This window comes from Bidens hawaiensis, unplaced genomic scaffold, assembly GCF_021521415.1.
Source record: "Bidens hawaiensis isolate Kalapana, Puna unplaced genomic scaffold, B.hawaiensis_p1.1 tig00029615_1, whole genome shotgun sequence".
NCBI classification, from domain to species: domain Eukaryota; kingdom Viridiplantae; phylum Streptophyta; class Magnoliopsida; order Asterales; family Asteraceae; genus Bidens; species Bidens hawaiensis.
The window spans coordinates 196,795-221,956 of record NW_027494905.1 but is presented as its reverse complement, the minus strand read 5'-3'; the positions used below and the strand labels follow the sequence as shown (position 1 = coordinate 221,956).

The 25,162-nt window shown below is 36.3% G+C and overlaps 1 pseudogene across 1 annotated transcript; it reads left to right on the top strand.

Moving 5' to 3' along the window:
* The first annotated feature begins 4,052 nt into the window (after positions 1–4,052).
* On the top strand, positions 4,053–24,802 carry LOC143579146 (uncharacterized; annotated as a pseudogene). The gene is made up of 6 exons (XR_013143405.1): positions 4,053–4,238; positions 5,799–6,010; positions 22,351–22,668; positions 23,310–23,384; positions 23,489–23,563; positions 24,194–24,802. The product of XR_013143405.1 is annotated as an uncharacterized LOC143579146 (transcript).
* Positions 24,803–25,162: the final 360 nt, after the last annotated feature.

The window sequence follows — 25,162 nt, the reverse complement described above, 5'->3', positions numbered from 1 at the left end:
GTGTGTGCGCGCGCGCGTGTGTGTATGTGTAAACAAAACCAAAAATTTAAAATAGGTCAGGTTTTCGGGTTTGAAAATTAACGAATGTTACAATTTGTGGCTTCTACCCCTTTAACCCCACTGCTTAAGCCCGACAATGGGGTTAGGCCCATTGCCGTAGGCGCGATTTGGAGAAGGCTTTTATCTAAGGTGGATATGAGGAGTGTTGGGAAAGATATGGTAAAATACAGTGGTGATTTTCAATTCAGGGTGGGGATCCCCAGCGGGGTGGAGGCGGTGCTTCATAGCGCAAATAGGATTCTAAATATGTTCCATTCTAATGGGTTGCTAGCCTTGCTTACAGTTGATTTTTCTAATGCCTTTAATTTGGTGGATAGGATGACCCTCCTGTAGGAGATTCGTGCCAGATGCTCATCTATTTCCCTATGGGTTAATTTTTATACGGGCAACCGGCTAGGTTATATGTAGGGAATGATTGTATTTCATCAACTATTGATGTTTAGCAAGGGGATCCATCGGGACCCCCTATTTTCTTTAGCTTTACACCCCCTCATTCATCGGTACGAGATTGTTGCAAGCTACTTTTTCATGCATGGTAATTAGATGATGGTACGATTTTAGGAGATGCCATTGAAGTGGCTAAAGCCTTAAATATTATTAAGTCTGAGGGGCCATGTTTGTAGATTGAGCTCAATATAAAAAAATCTGACTTTTTTTGTCGTCTTGCAATAGGGTAAAGACAAAAATAGCTTTATTTCCTAGCGGGATTAGGAGGCCGAAGATGAGTGTGAAACTCCTTGGGGGTGTGGTTAGCTAGGACGTCGGTTTTATAAGTAGCTTGGCCATTAATAGAGCTTCAAACGCAATGAACCTAATGAGATGTCTTATTCGTCTGCATGACCCTCAATGTGAGCTCCTCTTACTTCGCTCCTCTATGGGGGTTGCTAAATTGTTATTCGGTCTCCGAACATGCCGTCCTATGTTTGTTAAGGATGTCGTCTCTGTTTTTAACAACGGGCTCCGAGAGGAGATCGAGGATATTATGGTATGTGGGGGTCCATTTTTTGGGTATTTTCAATGGAGGCTAGTCTCTCTCCCAATCCGTTTTGGGGGTTAGGTTTATATTTAGCCGAGGATGTTTCCTCATGCTTTTGTAGCATCAAGGGCACAAACTTGGAAGTTACAGGACCGCATTTTGCGGGATTGTGGGATTGATGGGTTGGATTCGGATTGTGGGTGTACGTTGGATTGTTTGCATAGTTCCCTTCCCGATCTTGATCTTGGCGAATTCACTAATAAGGACACCGCCCCCTTAAAGGCCAACATGCTTTGGCGAGTGCCTTTTATAGTAAAATCGTCTAACGTTTGGGTGAGAAGTTTAACTTATCCACTCGCCAGAGAGCGGTGTTAAAATGCCTTCAGCCTCCCCATGCTCAAGATTTCTTGACCGTCATCCCCATCGAAGGGTTAGGGCACCACATGTCAGCAGTGGAGTATCAGGCCATTCTTAAATATCGTTTAATGATCCAACTGTTCCCAGTTGATGAGCCATGCCTGGTTTGCCGCAAAGTTTGCTTGGATAATTTGATGAACATGTTGTTCATTGCAAGTAGCTTCCGAGGTTTAAATATAGACATGATTTGATCAAAGATGTCCTTTGTGATATGTTAAAACGAGCGGATGATCTCGGGAAAAAAATAAACTCCTGTGAATTTCCTGTCGGATCCACTTGAAGAAAGGTTTACTCTCCGGCCAGCAGACGTTCTTGTGTTTGAATGGGCAGGGGGGAGCACGTTTGTATAGACTTTACTAGAGTATCCCCCCTTGTCGGGCTTAGGGATACTGGGTTTGTTGTTAGGCAGGCTGTGTTGAAGGCGGAATCAAGAAAAATTGCTAAGCATGAGAAAGCAAGTGCCGAGAATCAGCACGTATTCATTCCTTTTGCTTTTGATACATTTGGGTACCTTGCCCCCTGAAGCTATTACGTTTCTGAAAAGAGTTACGGGTCATGCACAATAACTTATCGACGCCAAAGAACTACAATTTTGTTTTCAGTAAGATCGGGCTTGCCATTCAAACGGGGGTGACGACGCAACTTGTTGTATGCTTACCCACATCTCTATTGTAATTGAATCCACTTGTAATGCATCTCAATTTATGAACCCAAACAAAAAAGAATTAAACACCTTGAGTGCACCTTCAAATGCACTTAATATTGTCTCAAACACTGAATCCAATGCATTTCATTCTCCATTTGTATTGCACGGAATCTAACCTTTTGATCAAGATTTTCGTTTTGTGTTGATTTTCAATTAACGTAAGTATAGTTTCCTTGAAATATATACTTTTTATTTATGGGTTCACTGCTGAAATCGTTTGCTGTTGAGTGATACAAAATATAACCGATTCCTTCCTAGTCTAAAATCAAATATTTGATTTAGAATAGCAGATTATGAGTTGAATTTAAGATTTTCTTAAATGCTGATTTCAAATTTCTTAAATTTTTATTAACATAACCCTTTTTAAAAAAATTATTTCTAGCTTGTCTTCTGAGATATGCCCTTTAATAGGTATAAGTTGTTCATTTGTTGTTTTGAGGACAGTATTCACAATTTTCAAGGATTGTTTCAACTGTTCAATAAAATGCACTCGAGAGTAATGTCATATCTAACATGATAAAATGTTCTGTGGGCTAACATTTTATGTGTTATTGATCAAGCTGTGCAACTTGAACAAGGCATATTAAATATTAGGATAGAGCCCGTGTAATACACGGATGGTTAAAAAAATAAAAAAAACTAAGTCACGAGTTATAACATAACTAAAAGTGTTCGTGTCCCATATTGTGTTTAGAATAAGAGATGATAAAATAGAAAGCTGCTCACATGACATTTACGTGACATCCTATGTAGAAACCATAGAATGATGCCATGTGGAAAAATCATCTTGCTTTAATATTAGGTTATACACTTTTGACCCGTAAACTCGTAATACCTCTGTAAGAAAATTCAGTAAATTGATCAAAATGTGAAAACCAGTTATTATTTCTTAGGTAATAACTAACTTGAGATAATTAGAAATTGTTAATAATATAATTTTAAGAAAGTCATAATTGATTTATTTGAGGTAATTAATAAATATTAAATATTAATAAATGCATTAATTGTCATATATTTAACATAAAAATGTATTAAATTGAAGGAGTGGTAATTAAAAATTAGTTAATTATGTGGAATATATATAAATGGAAATTGATTAGTTGAAATCCCATGTGAATGTCATATTTGAAGGACATGTGTAAAACATGTATTGTCTTAATATATTAGTTAGATTATTTTATAATCGATAATATTGCAGCGGTGGACAAAATCTTTGATACCACGGTCAGTTTTGTGGCATTTAGTCCGATTGATGTGGCTTGAACTCATTGTGTGATTATTAGTCTAGTTGAATCTCGTGCCACGTGTTCTAAATGGTGTGGCATTTTATCCATCTGGAGAAGAGAATGTTTGCCCTACAGTTAATTTATGAACAAAATTAACCAATTGCATGATGTTATTTACCACTTGAAACATATTATTAATGGATAAAATGCGGTTTGACCAATGGACTCAAAAGCAACTAAAACTTCATTGTGAAACTTGTAAAAAGAATTCCTTTAATTAAACCTGGCTTAGTTTTTTTATTTTGCCTTGGATTAAGAGCATGTTTGGGATTGAGTTTGAAAAATGTTTATTTGTTTGTTGGTGTTTTCAAAAAACCAATAAAATAAAATGTGTTTGACAATTATAAAAATCTTTTTTATTTTAGCTTTTTGAAAAAGTTAAAAAATAGTTTTTCACAAAGCTCGAATAATCATTTGAGCTATCTTCACTTTTTTTGAAATGAACTTTTTAAAAAAACTAATAAACATTTTTCAAACTCAATCCCAAACAAACAAACGCTCTAATTAATCAATATTTTAATTTGCTTACATAAACCCTCCGTTGTTTCTCTTCTCCCTTCCGTTTTTTCGAGGGCAGGTTTTTGGTTTGAAAGAAAAAAAAAAAAGAATGTGGTATCTATGCGTGTTCTACCACCGATTACTGGAGTACCGGAAACCCGAACTCGAATCACTAGCCAACCTATTTGATAATCCTTCACTTGAATGGAAGCTGCCACAACACCACCACCGGACTCTCCATTCCACTTGGTTAATCTTCCTTCTCAAGATATTGCTCGCAGCATTGCCAATCGAAGTATGCCATCTTCTCTTCTCTTCTCTTCACAATGCATTTAGGTTACTAAATATTATTGTGTTTCCATTTGCTTTAATTTTATTATTATTTTTTTGTGTTATTGGACTTATTTAAATACTCTCACATGTTATTAACCACGATAAATTGGATCGGATTTTGTAGTTTTTTCTTCCAATTAACAATTCACGAAACTTTCATCTTATTTTCTTCTGCTCCGGCCAATAACTTTGTTTTAATCGATTAGTTTACATGTTAAAAAAAAAGTGAAGATAGCTCAAATGTAAACGGGCTGGCTCGATTTCTAAACGAGCTGACCTCAAGCCACCGTTCATTTGCTTGTTCATATTAAACCCTATATAATGATAATAATAGCATACAAAAATAAGAAAAAAAAATACAAATAGTACATATATTATATCCACTCGAGCTTTATACTAGCCAAGCTTGAGCTTGATTTTTCAGCTCGATAAAGTTAACGAGCCAGCTCGTTTAAGTTTGAGCTTGAGCTAGCTCGGCTCGGTTACAGCCCTAGTTTTATTGCGTTAAACAAGTTAGAGACGGCACACTTAACATAAGTTTCAAACATGAATACGACTAGCTTAGTTACTTTATATCTGATGTCTATGACACAGTTTTAAGTTTCATGTACCAGTAAGGAGAAATGATGTAGCGTAGCCAACTAATTTCAATTATGTAAAAAGATAAAAAAAATTGTATAGTGTACTTTTTTGTATAATAGGTTTAACCGTGTCTTAAACAGTTGTCCAATTGCCAGGCCTAGGTCTTATAGATCAAAAAATATGTTACTGAATTTTTGTTTGCCTATAGATGACTAACGCATTTATACACATTAAGCCAGGTCGAAACGGGGTAACTACTTTTGTAAAAACTGAATTTTCGGTTTGGTTTTGGTCTTGTATATAATTTAAACCGAAAAAACAACCCAAACTGAACTTAAGGATTTTTGTTTTTATTTTGAGCATTAAATAATTTATATGAATTTAAAAAACAGTGTACTGTAACTCAAATAATCTAGGGGAAAGTTAACGTACGAACTAAAAAAATGTACTAAACATGCGAATCGAATAGTGTAATTATATATATACAAGTAGTGTAATTATGTAAAGTAGTTGTTTTGTATGTAGTGTATATATAATTACACTATTTGGTTCACATGTTTATCACGTTATTTTTATTTGTATTTGATCAAAACCCAATAATCCAAGTCAAATGTATAATAATCAATGATCAAAAAGCTCTAGGCCCAAATTCATAATTTTTGCCAATTTTTAAGCCAAAAAGTTCAAGCCAACATGGTAAAAGTTTTAGACCGAAACTAAAGTATTTTCAAAAACTTAATTTTGAGTTTTTGGTTTGGTTTGAACCTAAAATCGACCCAAACAGACCTATGCAAAACAAGAGGAATAAAATGGTCAGTCAAATTTGTACAATAAGTCAGCAACTATTAAAATGCAGTTTTTGAATTTTGTTGTAGTAATAAATACCAGAATTCAATTTCTATCCGCAATCTCTGTAATCTTTACATATGCAATTTTGTAGGTATTCTTGTTAAGGGTCTTTATGAAATTTGGGGAGAAGGAAGTTCATATGAGGAACTGAAAGAAGCAATAAACAGTTATCCAGATGATCGAAAGTTACCATACCTAACACCAGATAGCACTTTTAGGATTATAATAGATAGCTTTGGGAAGGCCATGAGCTTCAAGGACCAAACCGCGCGCATTAAAGGGATGTCTTACATCCCTTTTCAGGTATTTTATAGTAATGACTTTATTACAGTTTAATGTATTTGTATTCTCATTTCTCTAGTTGGTTGGTCAACTTAAAATTATGCACTAATTACAAGTACATTTGTTGAAGTCATGTGGTTTGCGTAACGGGTCACTGGGTATTTCTTTATGTTATGGGCTGAGATGGGCCGGTTATGCTGAATTGGAAACACTCTTGTTTAATGTTATAATTTATAATAATGAATGTTTTAAATTTGAATGTATGACTATATTCTTAAAATAAAAATTTAAAGGGGTGTAAATGAGTCGAGCCAAGCCGTTTTGAGTGTTATTTTTAAAGCTTAAGCTCAACTTGTGCTTGACTCTTTCATTATTCATTAATAATTACTTTGTATATTTTTAAATATTTTATTTATATATAGTGGAGTTAAAATAAGAAATATCAAAATTTTTGGAAGGGTTGACTTGCTGAGTGAAAAGGGTAAAGGGGTCCAAAAGAAAAGAAATAGCCTACACATGTAACCAATGTTTTCAGACCCTGACCGAACGTTTTACTGGGTCAAAGGTCGGACCGGACATTGACCCGGATGACGCCATAAATAATATATATATGTTTTCAGACCCGAACCGGACGTTTTACTGGGTCAAAGGTCGGACCGGATATTGACCCGGATGACGCCATAAATAATATATATATATATATATATATATATATATATATATATATATATATATATATATATATATATATAGGATCAGGATCATGTGAGAACTTTTTGGGAATTGAGAACTATGAGAACCATTTTAAACCACAAAAAAACCTAAAAATTAAAAAAAATCATTAAACAAAAAAAAAACACAAAAATAAAAAAAGTAAAAAAACCAAAGTTCTTATTTATCATCCCAGTTTTCTAAAAAAAAATTCTCGGTTTAGCTAAATTATACATATACATATATGTATAATATGTACATATATGTACACACATGTTTTTTTCCTATACACATATGTATAATTTAAGGTAAATGATAATGTACATATGTGTACATTACATAACTAGAGATTAAATGAAAGTATACATATGTGTATAGGTATAATACGAATTAAAAAGAAAAAAAAAATCGGTTTTTTTTATTATATATATATGTATAATATGTACACACGTGTTTTTTCCTATACACATATGTATAATTTAAGGTAAATGATAATGTACATATGTGTATATTACGTAACTAGAGATTAAATGAAAATATACATATGTGTATAAGTATAATACGAATTAAAAAGAAAAAAAATTTTGGTTTTTTTTTCTAATGAAACCGGAATGAAATATAAGAATTTTTATTTTTTTACATTTTTTTAAAATTTTCGGTTTTGTTTGTTTTATAATTTTTTTAATATTTTTTTAGAGGGTTTTTTTAGTGGTCCAAAATGGTTCTCAAAGTTCTCAATTTGTCAATGGTTCTCTTAGGATCATTACCATATATATATATATAAATTATAACCGATTTTTATACTCATTTGTGTTTTACGTACTACTTTTTAATATAATAATAAAAATGGCCGAATTCACAGTTTGAGACAAATAATATTTTACTTATTATGATAAAAATAATTGATATCAAATGATTGAGTAACTACACAAATACCTTCTAATTGAAATTTAAATTAAAACAAGTTTCATGGGGCTAATGCATGCAAAAAAAAAACCCATGGACCAGTTAATAAGTTAAATACAGGTAGGCTGATCATGGTTTGCATGGGTTACAAACCCATAGACCAGTTAAATTTAAACAAGTTGCATGGGTTACAAATATTCTTGATAATCAGTTAATAATATGGGGTACCAAAGAGTTGGGATGTATCTAGACAAATAGAGCTTGGTAACATCAACTAGATATCTGTCACTTAGTTATATAATCTTTATGGTTCAACCTAAAACACGTCTTATAGCTTGGTTGGTTGGTTGGTTTATTGTAATTGTTTAAAGCATGCATTTGGGAATTTGGCGTGTTCGAATCGTGGCCGCTGACTTATTTTTGATTCAATAAAAATGTAAGTTTTACCGGTTCACCCGTCGGTTCACCGGTTCGCGAACCGCCACACCCGGCCGGGCTATTAGAAAACAGGCTATATTATGTGGACCGGACCGGTATCCTACCGGGTCCCGGTCCGACCGGCCGTCCGGTCCAGGTTTCAAAACAATGCATGTAACTCATATGCTAATTCTTCCATTTATTGTTCTTAATTTTTTTTTGTCATTATTTATTATTTTTTAAAAATGCACTATAAAACTGGGTATCTTTTTATCTTCAATATGAGATTATGAGTATTACATTGCTATGCTTGGTTTGAACACGGTGTTTTAACATTTTACACGTTTTTTTAGCTTTTTGGTCATGGCGTTTTAGCAAACGGACGCCAAATTCGAACATGCTGTTCTAGACTTAGATTGGTCATGGTGTTTTACACATGGGCATCTGATTCGACATAGAGTTTTAGCACCATGATAAACTTAAATGTCTCAATTGTAAAAGACCACAAACTAAACACCATGTTGAAATCTGGCATCAAAAGTATTAAGCATCTTCACCAAATTTAAAGCGCATATTTACAAAAAGGTAAAACACCATATACAAAACCTAAAAAATCAGTACAAAACCTTGTATGAGACTTAAAAATGTACAAGACTTAAAAAACACCATGTAGAAAACTTAAACACCTTGTACAGTTAAAGCACCGTATCTAGAACTTAAAACACCATGTACAGCTTTAAAAAACCATTTACTGTATCTAGACGTCATGCACAAAACCTTAAAACACTATGCAAAGAACTTAAAATGCAATGTACAAATCTTAAGACACTATTTATAGAACCTTAAAACACATGTACAAAACCTAGTTACAAAAATCTCATTTTTTTTTTATAAAAATGGTATAGCATTACTATATTCATATTAAAGATAAAAAAAGTTGTTTACGTTATGTAATTTTTTAAAAAAATATTAACATGTGCATGTGCATGTTAGAAAGTCAAAATTGGTGTTAGAAAGTCAAAATTGGTTGCCTCTTCCTATTTTATCTCTCCCTTCAAATTTTTTCCGCCTACAACTTTCTATTTCAAAATCCCTTCATATCCTTTCTAGGATTTTTTTTAAACTCCCTCTCTCTCTCTCTCTCTCTCTCTCTCTCTCTCTCTCTCTCTCTCTCTCTCTATATATATATATATATAAGGTTCATGTACAATAATCGTAAACATAAAAACGTAGGAAACAATACCAACTACACTACCAATTTAATCAAACAATGTTTTATAATAACAAAAAAAACCCTAATAATAACAACAAAAGACTCAAAATCAGCAACAAAATAATAACAGCAAATAGTTATAACAGCATAAGAAAAAAACCTAATAATAACAACAAAATGTAAATAAAAAAATACTTATAATGTCTCATAAATTGGAAATCAGCAAATGCGAACAAAAAATAACAGCAAACAATAATAAAAAGAAACCTGATAATAACAACAAATTGGTTCTTATTGTTTTCATGTTAAGAATAAAATGTATTTGATCCTGAAACTATATATATATATATACACACACACGCACGCACGCACGCACATGCATTAGAAACTAGTAAACAGGTTCAATTAAAAACGATATAATTTATATATCTCAAAATCCTTCTTATGACTAAAACATATAACAATAAAAAGTTACTATTTTTATTCACAAATCTCTAAATCCATTTGATGTTTTATTGCTAAGTTTACCATTTTTATCCAAAATTATTTGTGTAGTCAGTCTTTATTTTTAACTTGGATAAGACAACATACAACTGACATATGTAAAAACTGTATGTCTCAAATACAAATCAATCTTTGATAGTGACTATCTGTAATCTTGTTATAGTCATAGCGAAACATACAACAAGTGAAATTGTTTTCTTTGTAATTTGAAAGGAATATTTTTGTTTAAAGGCATATCAAAGTGTGACTCCCAATATTACTTCGAGATATGATCTTTGCTTCTGTAACATGATTATCTAGTGAAACCACTTGTAGTTTAGGTTCCATTACATATACCACTTTTCTTATTAATATTTCTTAGAAGTCAGTACGCCTTTTAAAGTTCTTATTCAAAGCTTCAAACACGTACATAATAAGATTGGTGCTTGGTCTCATATAATCGATGTTTTTTTAAGAAATGGGCAACGTCGCTAACTTTATATGACAAAGATAATGCTCATTAAGAGTTAAAGAAATTAGAAATCAAGAGGATGTTGTCATACCTTTGGTAGAAGCGGCATTTAAAACAATCTGACATTTATATTTGATGGCTCCAGATTATGTTTTTCACCAATTGCACCTAAGCGTATGCATTTAAAGCTTTGGAAGACATATTGACTTGTAATAGATGAACTGAATGGTTTTTGTTATTATAATTGGTGATTAAAGAGATATAAGATAGCCCCATTATATAGGGAACAAACTTATATATTACTACCATCTAAAAATATAAAATACAATAAATGTTCTAACAGTCCTCCGCAAGCTAAGAGCGGGGAACGACCTGAAGCTTGGACCATAGAAGGAGAAAACGTTGTGATGGTAGAGGCTTTGTGAAGAAGTCAACTATTTGATCTGTTAGTTTATATTGGGTTTCAGCCCATATGTCATTAGATAGTTAGACAAAGCCCATGGGCCTATTATTGGATGTAATTAGGGTTTTCTTCTTGTATATATAGGTGTGCTCACCATTGTAATACTCATTCAATAAACATCCTTACTTTTACATGGTATCAGGGCTACGGCTCTCGATCCAAACCCTAGCCGCCGCCACTCTCTGCCAGTCACAAACCCTAGCCGCCGCCACCTGCTGTTCAGTCACAGATCCTTTTTCGACAAATCCCCAACCATCACCGCCACCACCATCGTCTCCAGACAGCCCCGTTTTATATAACCTAAAAAACCAACGACGAACCGCCGCCGCACGCGCCATCTCTGTTCCGCCGCTGCCACCCACGCGCTGGCGAGTGATGGCGCGTGACCACTGTTCCGGTCACCAGAATTTTTTCCAGGCCACTTGTCTTTTACTTCCGAACCTCCCTGTGCTGTTAGTTTTCCGATTCGGGCACTTTTATTTTTCTATCTCAGCTCGTGTGCTTGTTCTCGCTCGGTACTAACTTTCTGATTCAATGGGAGATAACAAACACACATATACATTTACCAAAGAAGAGCATTGTTTGATTCAACAGTTTCTTGCCTCGCAATCTTCTCATGTTCAAACCAACTCGGCACATTCGGGTAAGTTTTCAAGCCTCGACACTTCGTGGGTAATCGATTCTGGAGCCACACATCACATGACTGGGAATCAAGGTATTTTATCTAGCCTGCATTATGTTTGTCATGCACCGGTTCGTCTTGCTGATGGATCTTCAAGCCCCGTTCATGGCATAGGATCCATAAGTAACTCGAAAAACATAAACATGTCTTCTATCCTTTTCGTTCCTAAATTTCCTACAAGCCTTTGTTCCGTTAGTCAGATTACCAAACAAAACAATTGTCTGTAACCTTTTACCCAACTCACTGTGTCTTTCGGGAACTGGGAACAAACCGGGTAATTGGTACCGGTTTTGAATCAGGAGGCCTCTACCGTATGTCACCACTATCACACCCTATAGCAAACTTATGTGATTCCGCTGTTAGGGAGACTCACTGTCGGTTAAGCCATCCCTCTGTAGCAGTTCTAAGGCAAATGAGACCAGATATTTCTATTCCTAATGATTTTCATTGTCAGTCATGTGAGCTTGGTAAACATAAACGGCGTTCTTATCCTCCAAAAGTGTCAAAACGCACCGATTTTATATTTGAACTCGTACATTCTGACGTATGGGGTCCTTATCGTGTTAAATCCTCATTGGGTTTTCAGTATTTCATCACCTTCGTTGATGATTATTCTTGTGCTACTTGGGTTTATCTGTTGAAAACTCGTAGTGAAATTAATTCAATTTTTCTTGAGTTTCATTCTTACATCAAAAATCAATTCAACTCATCCATTAAAACCCTACACACTGATAATGCACCTGAATATTTCTCCAATGAACTTTCTACCTATTTGAAAGCACATGGCATTATTCACGAGTCTTCATGCCCTTACACATCTCAACAAAATGGCGTTGCCGAACGCAAAAATCGTCATTTGTTGGATATTACACGCACACTCATGTTTCAGTCTCAGTCTCATGTTCCTGATAGATTTTGGGGTGACGTTGTTCTTACAGCTTGTTATCTCATAAATCGTATGCCCTCATCTGTCCTCGGTCAAACTCCGTTTTCTGTTTTGTTCCCTAAAGGAACCCCCTTTCCACTCACACCTAAGATTTTTGGTTGTGTAGCATATGTACATGATCATCGTCCAGGCATTAGTAAACTTGCTCCTCGAGCCATTCGTTGTGTCTTCCTTGGTTATTCACGTGTCCAGAAAGGGTATCGGTGTTATAGCCCTTCTCTTCAACGATACTTTACTAGTGCTGACGTCACCTTTCATGAGTCATGTCCTTACTTTCTCGAGTCCTCCACTTCAGTTCACGATTTGTTTCCTGATCCTGATATACCCGAGTCACACATTATCCCCACCTTTCCTCTGTCTGTTGTTCCATTTGCCCCTCCAGTCTCGGACGACACTGCTCCTGTTCCCACATCTCCCGTATCAGTTCCCTCTACCCATCCGGTTTCCGGCACCACAGCTCCGGTCCACCGATAGAACCTCCACCCTTACTCTTCACATACTATCGTCAACGTCACAATCACTCGTCGCAACCTCCTGATTCCCATTCAGATCCTGATATATCCTCGGTTCCACCTCCCGTTTCTGAGTCCAACACCCCATCCCCTACTCCCGAACCCACTCCTACCTCCACTACACCATACGATCCTCCAGGTGCCTCTTTTCCCGATATACCTATCGCCTTTCACAAAGAACCTCGACGTTGCACTCGTTACCCGATTCAGGATTATGTTGCCTATTCCCACCTGTCTCCTGAATTTCATGCCTACACCACTACCCTTGATTCCTACCCGATTCCCAGGAATGTGATGACCGCTCTTACTCATCCGGGATGGAGGCAGGCTATGGAGGAGGAAATTGGGGCCCTTAGATCCAATCATACATGGGATCTTGAAACACTTCCTATAGGGAAACGTGTTGTTGGTTGTCATTGGGTATTCACAGTCAAACTGCACCTGGATGGCTCTTTACATCACTTAAAGGCACAATTGGTCGCCAAAGGTTATTCTCAGGCATATGGCATTGATTATGATGAAACCTTCTCGCCAGTTGCTAAAATGTCATCTGTCCGTATTTGCATTGCTCTTGCTGCCATTAATCATTGGCCGCTCCGCCAGCTTGATGTCAAGAACGCCTTCCTTAACGGTGTTCTTGAGGAGATGTATATGGAGCAACCACCAGGGTTCATTGTTGAGGAGGAGGCATTGAAAGTTTGCAGACTATGTCGTTCCCTCTATGGTCTTAAACAGTCTCCCAGGGCATGGTTTGGTCGATTCTCGAGTGTTATGGGACAGTTCGGGATGACTCGTACTGCATATGATCATTCTGTCTTCTTTAGATATCAAAAATGGAAAAGGATTATTGTAGTTGTTTATGTGGATGACATCATAATCACAGGTGATGATGACACCGGGATCACTGAACTCAAACAGTTCCTTCAGACTCAGTTTCAGGTTAGCGACTTAGGTCGATTAAGGTACTTCCTTGGCATAGAGGTATCTCGCTCTCCACAAGGAATACTTCTCTCTCAACGGAAGTATGTCCTTGATATGTTGACTGAATGTGGCTTGCTGGGTTGCAAGCCAGTTGATACCCCAATGCTACCTACAAAGAAGCTCCTCCCAAAAGAAGGGGATCCGATGAAGGATCCTGAGCGATACAGATGGTTAGTTGGTAAACTTAATTATTTAACTGTCACGCGACCGGATATTTCTTTCTCTGTCAGTGTTCTGAGCCAATTCATGGCTGAACCATACACCAGTCATTGGGATGCTGCTCTTCGTGTCTTAAGATATCTCAAGGCCACACCAGGCCTTGGCATCCTATATTCTAATCAGGGTCATTGTCGAGTAGGAGCCTTCACAGAAGAAGGAGATGGTCGGATATCAGGTTTCTCAGACGCAGACTGGGCAGGTTGTCCAATTTCACGACGATCTACTACTGGGTATTGTGTGTTTGTCGGAGGAAATCTTGTATCATGGAAAAGTAAGAAACAACACACGATATCTAGATCGAGCGCAGAATCAGAGTATAGAGCCATGGCAGATGTAACATCGGAGATGACATGGATTCGGCGTCTTCTCATAGACTTGGAGTTGTTTCTAAAGACTTGATGCGGCTATACTGTGATAATCAATTAGCCATTCATATAGCCAAGAATCAAGTTTTTCATGAAAGGACAAAACACATTGAGGTTGACTGCCATCTTATCAGAGACCGGGTAGTAGGCACACAAACAGATCCTCCATACATTCAATCAATTCATATTAAGACAAACTTTCAGCTTGCAGATATTCTCACTAAACCTCTCCGGAAACCTCAAGTATATTTTATTTGTAACAAGTTGGGCATGATTAACATATATGCTCCAACTTGAGGAGGAGTGTTAGTTTATATTGGGTTTCAGCCCATATGTCATTAGATAGTTAGACAAAGCCCATGGGCCTATTATTGGATGTAATTAGGGTTTTCTTCTTGTATATATAGGTGTGCTCACCATTGTAATACTCATTCAATAAACATCCTTACTTTTACATGATCACCTGCGGGTATAGATATAAACTGAACATTTAGTTTGCCTTGAGCCACCTTTTCTCTGACAAAGCAAAAGTCAACCTCAATGTGTTTTGTGCGTGCATTAAACATGGGATTGGCAGACAGATAGGTAGCACCCAAATTGTCACACTATGGTGTGGGCGAGATTTTAGTTTTAATACCGAGCTCATGTAGAAGAGCTTTTAACCAAATTATTTCTGTTACCGTATCTGCGAGAGCTTTATATTCTGATTCAGTAGAGGAACGGGAGACCGTACGTTGTTTGCGGGCGGTCCACGAGATAAGACTGCGTCCCAAATATATGCGAACCAACCCCCCCTCCCCGGTGGACCGACGGTCATCCGGACAGCTGGCCCAGTCGGCATCAGAGTAGGCTCGATGAGAGGTAAGTGAGCATCTGTGAAAGCATGGAGAGTAGAGCCCGAATCATGACGAACGAAGAGACCGTACTCAGACGTGCCCCTTTAAGTAGCGCATAATTCGTTTTACTGCAGCCCAATGGTTTTCAGTTGGAACATGCATAAACTAACAAACCTTATTAACAACAAAACTGATGTCTTGCCGCAAAAGAGTGGCATACTGCAAAGCGCCAACAGTTTGGCGGTACTTGACTACATCAGGAAGCAGTGGGTTGTCATTGAGGGTCAAGATCTGGGAAGCACTCATTGGAGAAAAAACATATTTGCACTTAGAAAGGCCTGATTGCTGAAGGAGATCCAAAATGTATTTCCTTTTGAGACAGGAGAATATTGTTGCCGTGAGGAACAATTTCAATGGCCAAAAATTAGTTTAATGCGCCGAGATCTTTGATGGAAAAAGTGGAACCGATCCGATGAATTATCTTGTTAAAAGCTTGATCGTTGTTGCCTGTGATGATGATATCATCAACATAAACAATAACATAAACAAGTGTGCCACCGTTCTTTAAAATAAAAAGAGATAGATCAGTTTTAGATCCATGAAAACCGAGTTGATGAAGAGTAGTGGACAAGCGATGAAACCAAGCTCTTGGCGCTTGTTTGAGGCTATATATGACTTGTGAAGAAGGCACACATGATTCGGCCGTGTGGGATTAGTAAAGCCGGGTGGCTGCCGAATATGTAAACTGTTTTTAGTTAAATTACTGTGTAAGAAGGTATTTTGTACATCTAACTGTCGAAGGGACCACTTGCTTGTGACTGCAAGAGACAATACTACACGAATGGTTGTTGACTTTATAACGGCGCTGAACGCTCATGAAAATCAACACCAGGTTGTTGCCTAAAGTCTTTGGCAACGAGTCGAGCTTTAAAACGGGTTACCTTGCCAGCAGCACCCTTCTTTAACCTGTATACCCATTTGCAATCAATAAGATTAGTGTTTTTGACATAGGGTACAAGTGACCATGTTTTGTTCTTAAGAAGATCATCCATCTCGTCAGTCATGGCTTGTGGCCATTTGGGAGATTTGTTAGCGACGGTAAAGGATGAGTTAGGAGATTGGGAGCAACTGATGTGTGATAGGTTGAGGGATTATATGGTGCGGTCTGTTTGGGATTAGGCTGAAGATTGGCGGGTCGAGAGCGGGTATGTGGTGGTGGTGGTGATGGGTTTGGCATAGTTGGAAAAGGTAGGGTTGTTGAAACAGCATAAATAGGATGAGATTGAGATTTGGTTGAGGCAGGTTCAGAGGGAGGTTTGGTTGAGGCAAGTTAAGAGGGAGGTTCGGTTGGGGCAGATTGGGATGTGGTTGAAGTGTTGGAGCAGATTCTGTGGTGGGAAAACTAGTAGAGAAAGAGGAGATATATGGATCGGGAGGTTTAGGAGGTGATGGTGAAGTGGACGATTAAAATGGTAAAATCTCCTCATTGAAAGAACATGTCTGGCGATATAAACACGCTCAATGGCCAAATCCAAACACCGATAACCATGGTGAAATGGACTAAATCAAGGAAGACACGGGGTGGATCAAAAGTCCATCTTGTGTCGATTATAAGGACGAAGGTATGGAAAACATTGGCATCTAAAGACACGAAGAAACGAGTAATTCGGGCGTCGTTTGAACTTTGAAGACATGCTCAAAGGGTGATTTCTTGGAAGAGGCATGAGATGGAAGACGGTTAATAAGATAAATCGCTGCGTCAAAGGCGAAGTTCCGAAAAGGTTGTGGTAGGTTAGAATGAGGAAGAAGGGTACGTCCCGTTTCCACAACGTGACGATGTCGACACTCTACCACACCATTTTGTTCACTAGTGTGTGGACAAAAACATTGGTGAATTATCCCGAATGAGGTAAAAAACTGGGTTAAGTTGCGAAACTCCCCGCCCCAATCAGTTTGAACAGCTTTTAAGTTAGTGTTGAATTGACGTTCCGCCATAGTGGCAGAGGTTTTGAATGTAGAGAAAATATCATATTTTAGGGCTAAGGGGGTAAATCCACATATAGCATAACAGAAAAAATCGTTGACCATCAAAGGAGAGTGTTGGTGCAGGCCCCTAAACATCACAATATATCAAATCCAAAATATTATGGCTACGAAAATTAGATTCATATAAAGACAGTTTAGAAGATTTTCCTAACTGACAAGAAGTATATAATGATGAAATAGTTTTGTAGAAACAGCAGGTAAAGAAAAATAAGAAACAACTTAATGAAAAACTCGTTCATGAGGATGCCTGAGATGTTGATGCCAGATAGTGGAAGATGCTCAAGTGGTTGTGAAGGAAGTCTTTTGGATGGACTTGAGTTGAGGGAGATGGATGGAGTAGAGACCAATTTTTACTTGGATCCATGAGTAGATTCACAACAAAAAATAGTGAGTGAAACTCAAAGAAAACGTTATTGTCAAAAAAAAATTGTTGAACGGACAAGAGATTCTTTTGAATTTCTGGTACGTGAAGTATGTTTGAAAGATTAAAGGTTATATATAGGGTATAAATTTTTGATGAACCAATGTGAAAAATGGGCAAAGGTTTACCGTCACCAACATGGAGGGCATCGTGACCATAATATGCTTCGGAGTTGTTTAAACTTGATAAGTCCGGTGCAACATGGCTGGTTGACCCCGTATCAGGAAGCCAAGTAGCACCAGATGAACCAGTTTCTGAAAAGCTTGCAAAATTGGCCTGAGGGACTGTCCGAGTGGTTGAGTTGCACTGATTTGGGCATTCAAATGGGAGATGTCCAATACCACATCGGTTGCAATGTCCATATACTGTGTTTTGGGTTGATGCCTATGCAAACTGAGTTTGATTTGCCCCACTGTTACCACTGCCCTTGTTGAGGTTGCCACGAGAATTTCCACGTGAGTTTCGACGCCTATTACCTCGATTGCTGTTACGAGCAGTATAGAACGCCCGAGGTTGAGGGCTGCCATTGGCGTTAGAATCAATAGGGTTTAATTGCAGCCCTAGTTGTGATTCTAACTATTGCAGAGCTGATAGCTGGGGCTGGTGCAGTCCACTCGAAACACCTGTAGAAGCCGTAAAGGATTGAGGAACCATAGTTGGTGCCGGACAGTTTTTGTTAAACAAGAAATCATGGCCACCTAGAAGCCCATGTAATTCATTAAAGACAATTGGTGGAGAGCGAGCGAGGAGAGTGGATTTTAGGCCATTATACTCTTCCCGAAGGCCTGAGATAACAAGCATGACAAGATCCTTATCTTTAAATGGTTCTCCAATATTGGCTAGGGCAACAACATACTCTTGGGCTCGATCCTCAACAATTGAGTTTTCAACGTTTATTCTCTAGAGGAGTTGTTGGGTGCATATGCTTGTTCAAGTGCAAGCCATAGGTCTCTTTAGGTTGTCCCTTGAACATGCTGAAACGAAGCTTCAGAGACGGTTGATGTGATAACCATCCTGACATGTGCATCGATTGCAATCCATATAGGGTAGCTAAGATTGTCAAGAGATGAGGATTTCTCACCTTGGATTGTCTATGATGGACACGAGGTCGTTCCATCCACATATCCAAAAAGGTTATTTGTTGTTAGGAATGGTTGGATCATTGTCTTCCAATACCCATAGTTTGTGGGGGATAAAGTGAACAGGAATTTATTAGAATTGTGGGCATGTTTATCTGCAGTAGAGATATTAGCAAGCAGTACCATTTGTTTTTGTTAACAAATGCTTGATCTGGGGAAAAAAATGAGGAAACTTGATGGGAATTCCAATGGTTGCAGTGGCAGCCCTAAAGGTTGGAAGGCTGACTGATCGGTTTCTGGCTGTGATACCAAGATGAACCGAAGGGTTTTTGTTATTATAATTGATGATTAAAGAAATACAAGATAGTCCATTACATAGTTATCAAACGCGTTAGGCGCACTCAAGGCACATTGGCCTCGTTCGGGGCCTAGACGCAAGGCGCAAAAAAAGCGAGGGCCTGAGGAAAAATAAGCACATTTAAATAAAAAAATATATTATCTATATGAAAAATAATACTATTTTTGCGAAAAAAAATAAACAAAAGCTATTTATAACATATCATATCATCTAATTAGTACCAAAAGTTCTAATATATTCAAGATTTAGATGTAAGTCCAAAACTTGAATAAAAAAATATATCAATATAATGCCTTTGACTTCTCCTAGATCTAAGCTTCAATAGCACCCTTTGTGTTTCTTTTGCTCGGCTTTATGTTCTCATGTTCTTGGCATAGACAATGCCGAAGGGCCTAGGAACTAGAAGCACATTTATTGAGCCTCGCTTCAAAATAGGCCTAGGCGCAATAAGCGAGGGCTTTTAATAAATTTGGCTCATTTTATAGGAACAAAGTTACATATTACTACCATCTAAAAATATAAAATACAATAAACGTTCTAACAGTATAGTTTTAACTTTTAACTTTTATTTGGAGAGAAAGTAATTGTTATTAGAGGAGATTCTAGACAAATTCTGCGTGTTATTCCCTGTAGAAGTAAGCTGGTCAATGCGTTTTTAGGTTCCTCCTACATTTAGAGAAAATGTAAAGTACTTACATTAACGAAAATGCATGAGGTTAAGTGTAGGAACCAAGACATTTGACATGGAACAAAGAAAGATATTTGCAAAATGGCTTTTGAATATAGGATAAGCAAATGTTGGAGGTTTGAATGATGGCGAGACAATTATTGGTACACCTAAAGATCTTCTCATTACAGGCTCATTTAATTCTTCTTCTAATTATTGAAATTTTCAAAAGAATGAAAATTCGTTCAAGAAAGAGAAATACTAGCATCAAACAAATGAAGTCATTCAAAAATTTTAAGGATCACTTGCTATTAATTTTTTTAGAGATGGAAAGGAATACCTAAGGCCAGATACTATATTTATGTAAGCGTATCTTCACGATTAAAATGTTGAAAGTTTATACTTGATGTTCTAAATGGACTTAAAACTCTTAGGATTGCCAAATCATAAGTTAGTACTAAAGGTCGGTGTTCATGTGATGCTTCTAAGAAACACTGATAAAAAAAATTGGTTTATGTAATGGAAGTAGACTACAGATGATATCATTGGTAATTGTGCTATAGAAGCAGAGATCATATTTGAAAATAATAACAGGTGTCACACTTTTATCCCTAGATTTGATTTGACACCTTCAGACAAAAGGATTACTTTCACAGTAGACAATTTCCACTTGTTGAATGGTTTGCGATGACAGTAACTTAGAAACTAAATGTCTCAATACAAACCAACCATGGATAATGATTGTTGAGACATATAGTTTCTAAATATGATCAGTTATACTTATATGTAGCACTATCTAAAGTTAAAAGCAGAGACGGACTAAAACTATTAGTTTTTAGATAAAGATTATAAACATACCAATACAACATCAAATGTTGTATACAACTTAGTATTTGGAGATTTATGAATATATAAAACACCTGGAAAACAAACATCTACAATTGTTGATTGTGACTAGGTTTGCGCAGAATCCCATCGATTGATTGTGGGGAGAGAATTGGTTAGGGTTAAAGGCAGTCGGATAAATTGGAAATGGATCCATATGAGTAAAATGGGTTTAAGTAGGAGGGAGGGCCGGTCCAACTATTTTGGTGGCCTAAAGCAAATAAAAAATCTAAGACATTTAAAAAAAAAGAAAATGGATTCATACTTTTCTATTTTTTTTTATTCATTTTACTTCACATATATTTAAATGAATAAGTTATTTTCTATTTTTTTTATTCATTTTACTTCACATATATTTAAATAAATAAGTTAAATGTAAAACCAAAATAGTTCAGACTCTTTTTTATAATATAAGCTACTAACTAACAATATTAAATTTGTTTCTTAAAAAAACTAACCAAAATGCAAATGTTTTAAATGCAACATGAAAGTAACTGGTTGGAGATATTAAAAAACATCTTGTGTATAACTCAACACACTCAACATTTTTAACATAGGTATTGGAGATATTAAAAAACATCTTGTGTATAACTCAACACACTCAACATTTTTAACATAGGTATATACAATTTAAATGAAACCTATTTGAAGTTTCAGAAAATATTATTGAATGAATTCTCTTTTTCCTTGGAAAAGAAATGTATTGAAAAACTTGGAAGATAATTTGGACTAATTATTTGAAACTATGGGCCAGGGAGGATGAGATCCAAATAAACAAAAAGAACAGGCTTGATCACTTGATCACTGATCTTCCGGTACAAGGAGATAGTATTTAACCACCCTCTAGGTAGGATTGTTTACATAGAATCAACTTAATAATTATATATACATTGTATATGTTTTCTAAATTGAGGCTCCAAAAATTTGGAGGCCCAAAACACTAGCTTGGATTTAGTATGCATACGGCCAATAAGCGGGAAACTGAGAATGAGAGCTAGAAATGTTCCTCTTTATTACTTAATTATTAAATTGTGTGTGTATATATAATATAATATCATTGAGTTATTTTTATCATAGTTTTGTTTATACTAATTGTTATTATATAAAAGTATATTAGATATGGGTAGACGTGTTTAGGCGGTAAAATGAGAATGTGCAAGCGTCCTAGTTACTCTTTTATTATGTTATGTGTGTGTATACATTTAACTTTATATTTAATATAATATAATTTTTTTTCGAACTATTAATATAATATAGTTTTATACTTTTATTTAGTTTTCTTTAATCATATTATTGTGTATGATATTAGCTATTACATACATTTATATAAACATATTAGATAAAATATATAAAGAATATGGTTGTTTAGGCTCGTGAGTTAGCTTGAGCTTGATAAGAGAAGCTCAGATTTGGACTCGAGCTCATTTAAGCACGGCACAATTTAAGCTTTTAGTAAGCTGATCTTGAGTGGCTCGTTTACACTTTTAATATTCTTTGAACAGGTTAATTTAGAAAGTTGTATGCATTAAAAATATTCTTTGAGCTACTTCTGACCCGTTTGATCAGTTGTATGCATTAAAAGTTGCCGTTTAATGATACTTTTTGGACCTGTTAGAGATACCACTTAAACCAAATCAACCCATTCATTGATAAATGATAAACGGACTGAAATAAGTAATAGACAATGATTATATTTCAGGGGCGGGTTGACTTGCGTAACCCAGAGCATAAATTTTGGCTTATTGAAACCGATGACTACGGCTCTGCAAACGGGCTTCCACCCGTTAATGACAAAACAATATTTTTTGGGCGTGAGGTCGGGGCTGCTGATAGGAAACTATTGCCTACATATGAATTGAAAAGTCGAGGTTATCTTGGACCGACTGCCATGGATGCTGAGGTGGCATTTTTGATGGCCAACCAAGCACAAGCCGGGCCCGGGAAACTTGTTTATGACCCGTTTGTTGGCACTGGGAGCATTTTAATTGCTGCAGCACATTTTGGAGCTTTCACAATGGTTTGTATTAAACTTTTGTTTTAGCATCAGTTAAGAGTTTTGAATATTTGATATGACACGAAATTCCTGGTTTTAGTGTAAATGGGTTGAACTTGAGAATCCGTTTGGCTAAATGGTCCTGTTCGTGTCAGCCAAAGGCTTTGCGGGTTGGCCCATTTAGCTTTATTTTTAAATGTGGTTTATGTCATGAGTTAAATTAGTTGGGTATCTTATACTATTATTTAGAACTTTAGAAGAGAAATTGACATAAGATTTTATAGTTAAATGGTAACTCTTTTATATACGTTTTGCTGTAAAATTATAATTTTTAATACATAACAACAAAAAATAAATAATAAAAGCTCGGTTAAACAGGTCATGTTCGTGTCAACCTTTGAATATTTGTTTTATGTTCGGTTTCATGTCTTACATGATTTCATATGTGACACGATTTAATGTTCGGGTTCATATTTGTTTCAGGCTTGTGTTAGGTTGGACCAGCGAACATGACCTGTTTAGAACCCCTTTCGCGAGATTTCATGCGATTGAAAATTGTGTTAAAATGGGGTCGATTATCATTTCAGTTAGCATTCAACTGATATGTTGCACATTTCATCTTAAGTTAGTTTATTTTGTAGTTTCCTCTAATTTAAAACGTTCAGGGAGCAGATATTGATATTCGGGTGGTGCGTGATGGTCGTGGACCAGATTGCAACGTCTGGAGTAACTTTAAACAGGTAAGTTTATATTTTTTCTGTTTTGAAAAATCTGGTTTCAAGAAAAGTTATAAAAACCAAAATATAATAATATCAAACTTACTGATGGTTTGTTGTTTGAACAGTACGGATTGCAAATGCCAGTTTCACTGTTAAGGGCCGATAATAACCTTCCTCCTTGGCGGCCCGGGTTAAAGGAGGTAACTTCACAACACTTGGCTTAGAGAAAAAAAAACCGATTAACCGAATTAACCGACATAAGCGCACTGATATAATCGACCCAAACTAGTAATTTTTGGTTGTTTTGTTTTTTCTTTGAAAATCTAAAATACGGTTGGGTTTGGTTATATTTCATTCCATAACCGAACTGAACCGAACCTGGCAACTTGTTTCTTTTATTGGATTTATGGCTCAAATTCATTAACAAGTGGCTCATAAAAAATTTAGTCTAAAAGCTTTATGCTTAAATTCATTATTCTTGGCCAATTTTTTAAGCCCAAATGTAAAACAAAGACCAACCCTTCCAAGGCAAACCCATACGTAAAATAGATAACCGAAACCAATCTGTTCTGAAAAACCAGACTCGCTTAATGATGGGCTAACCTAAACATGATCTGTTTAAAAGTCTGTGTTAACCTGAACTCGACTCGTTTAATTAGGATCATCTGCTAACCCGTCTAAGGATTTTTTTAAAAGTTAATATCTAGATATTTTAAGTATTATAGTTTAAACTTTAATATTTTTACTTTTAGTGTTTCCTATTATTATTATTATTTGAATGCTTCATAATTTAGTTATATTTGTTTGTAACGATTTACTATTTCTCCAAGATATCCGATGCAATAATATGTGACCCTCCATACGGCGTTCGTGCGGGAGGTCGTAAATCGGGTGGGCATAAACTACTAAAAGGCGTGGTGGGCCCGTACACGGTTCCCGAAGACAAAAGAACGGGTCACATACCATCAACTGCTGCATACACCTTAGCCGAGTGTGTACACGACCTCCTTGACATGGCAGCCAAAATGCTGGTAATGGGTGGCCACCTCGTTTACTTCTATCCCGTGTTACGAGACAGTGACACGTTAGACGTGGAATTCCCAAAACACCCCTGCTTCAAGTTAATTGCTAGCTGTGAACAGATTCTAAGTTATTGGTATAGCAGGGTGTTATTGACAATGGTGAAGGTGTCGGCTTATACGAATGAGGTTTGAGGAGGCTGCAAGACTGAAACATTTGGATTTTAAGGAGAATCATGTTAAGTGGTTAGAGGAAGGGAATCTTCATGCTGCTGTGTTTAGTTCTGATTTTAATATAAGTGATGGCAATGATGCAAAAGGGTTACAGGATTGTAAGAAAAAATATAGGGGGAAATATGTGTAGATTTTTTATAATGGAGGTTTTGTAGTTTTGGTTTCTAGTTTAACTGATCAATTGTCCAATTGGGACAGTTGTGTATGTTTTAGATTTATGATATTGTTTGATTTAGAATATTATTGTAGGAGGTCGTTTTTTGAAAGCGAGGTTGTGGGTTCAAGTTCGGTTGCGGGTTCAAGTTCTTGCAAGTGCAATATAAGATTTTACTGCTAAGAAAAATTATAAATAGACTGAACTGTGACAATATCTTCTCTACAAGTCAAAAAAATTGGAATTGTGTTTCTGTATGGGAATTATATAAAATTAAAATGCAACTTTAGAAGTTTGGATTTAATGAAATTTCTGCCACACAATTTCATATGTATCTCTTTTGCCCATCAACTTTATTTTTTCAAATCTTAGATTTATTACATTTTTACCAC